The sequence below is a fragment of the Centroberyx affinis genome, unplaced genomic scaffold (genome assembly GCF_046629955.1).
Source record: "Centroberyx affinis isolate AG114_WGS23_722 - 3 ecotype Tasmania unplaced genomic scaffold, CSIRO-AGI_Caff_v1 ptg001250l_1, whole genome shotgun sequence".
NCBI lineage: Eukaryota > Metazoa > Chordata > Actinopteri > Beryciformes > Berycidae > Centroberyx > Centroberyx affinis.
The window spans coordinates 135,001-136,969 of NW_027279761.1; positions in this window are offsets into that span (position 1 = coordinate 135,001).

Below are 1,969 nucleotides of genomic sequence, written 5' to 3' on the forward strand. Positions count from 1 at the left end.
GATCACATGAGTCACATATTTATTCCCGGTGTGCTCCTCTCTCTCACTGTGCTCAGATTGTACTCAGCTTATCAAAATGTGTTATTTACTGAGACTAAGTTACAGTTTACATTATATTTCAGTGACATATGGTAGGAAAAAAACATCTGTTGTACACAAAGTTCCCTCCATCCTATGCAGTGTAAACAGACCGGCTGACCTTTGACCCTCAAACCACAACCTCTGTCTCAACTACAGTTTGAACTATAGGTTTGATTTTGTTGATGAAAGCAGGGAGCAGGGGGCATCAGTGTCGACTTAAAATGACGTTAGATTCAGGCGGATACGTCGGTCTCTAGTGATTGGTTAGGGGAAAATCGAATCCCCCTCCCCCACGGAAATCGGTTAGAGTGGAGGCAATGTCAGACTGAAGATGGAAATGGAGTGGAACGAGTTGACAGTTCTGTCTGATATCAGGCAAGGGTCAGAGGTCACAGCACCCAGACAACAGATGGAACAAATAATCCCGTGACCCTGGACTGATCATGATGACAGAGAAGTGCACGGCAGAGCAAGAAGTAAGAGCCGGTTAAATCTCGATGCAACTCTTGTAGAGTCTTGGGTCTCTCCCTCCATGATAAAACCCCAAAACCAGTGATTCTGTGATCTGTTGCTCCGGTAGAGCAGACTGGAGAATTGTGGGGGGGTTTTTCTCTCTCCATTCACTGCCATTGTCTGGAGGAACAGTCTGAAAATCACTTCTAGCACATAAAGGAACGCCGACAAAGCAGATTCTGACAATATATAAAAAAAAAACTAGTCATGCTGCTGAATTGTTTTGAAGTGAATCTCTTTCTTTATGTTTATTAAACCTTTCAGTTTGAACAAGTGGAACACCGGAATCCGGTCGGAGGAAACTTATGATGATGGAACAAAGAAAATAATATTCACGTATAATTGTAAATAGGCGACAAAAAGTGAGAAAATGTCTTTATATTTCTTAAATTTTTTTATATATTGTCAGAATCTGCTTTGTCCTGAAGTGAATTCTCTTACCGGTGTTGTTGTTGTTGTTGTTGTTGTTGTTGTTGTTGTTGTTGTCGTCCAGATCTGCTGCTGAGGGTCGGGGTGAGCGGGCCGGCGCTCCGTCTGCGACAGCAAGACGAGTCTCCAGCTCCACAGCTCTCCATCTCCTGCTGTCCTGCAGGGTCACACAGCTCACTGCACTGTTCCCCTGACACTCACCGGCTGTACTAACCCAACTGCTGCTCAATATGTACAGCACACACTGAGTACACCTGGTTCTGCTGTACCACTCTCTGTGTTTCCAGGCGGTCCAGCAGCTGATGTGACATGGAGCCACATGCAGAACACTCAGCTCTGCTTCTGGAGGTTTACAGTGTGCTAACTAACCTCTGCTGCTCTGTTACACTGATATACAAACAACACGCCTCCTCATTATATCTCCTGTCTGTCATCAACAGCACAGCAGCTCTGTGTTTGTTCTGATGTCCCACTGTACTGTACACAAGTCATGAAGATGTTTCAGTGCCAGCCTCCCTCCTCCTCCTCCTCTTCCTCCTCCTCCTCCTCCTCCTCCTCCTCTTGACCCAAATCTCTTATCAGCGGCTCTAGTCAGTGATTGACAAGCTCCCGTCTGTGTTTGGATGCAGACTATAGCACCTTCACTGTAAAACAGCCCATTTTTAACCTGCTGTGCGCAGCATTTTTAAAGCTGCACTAAGCGATTTTCTGACCACTAGAGGGCGACAGAAACCACAACACATCTGTAAATAAACCACAGCAAAGCTGCTGGACTACGGAGGCCCCGAAGGACAAACCTCCCGAAGGACATAAAGGCTAACAGCTAAGCTAATCGTACCTGGCTGTGAAGTCTCACCACTTACCGGTCTCACTTTGACAGATCTTTCTCTCGCTGAAGGTCACATGTCCCACAATGACAAGTGAAGAGGCAGCAAGTTTACTAGTT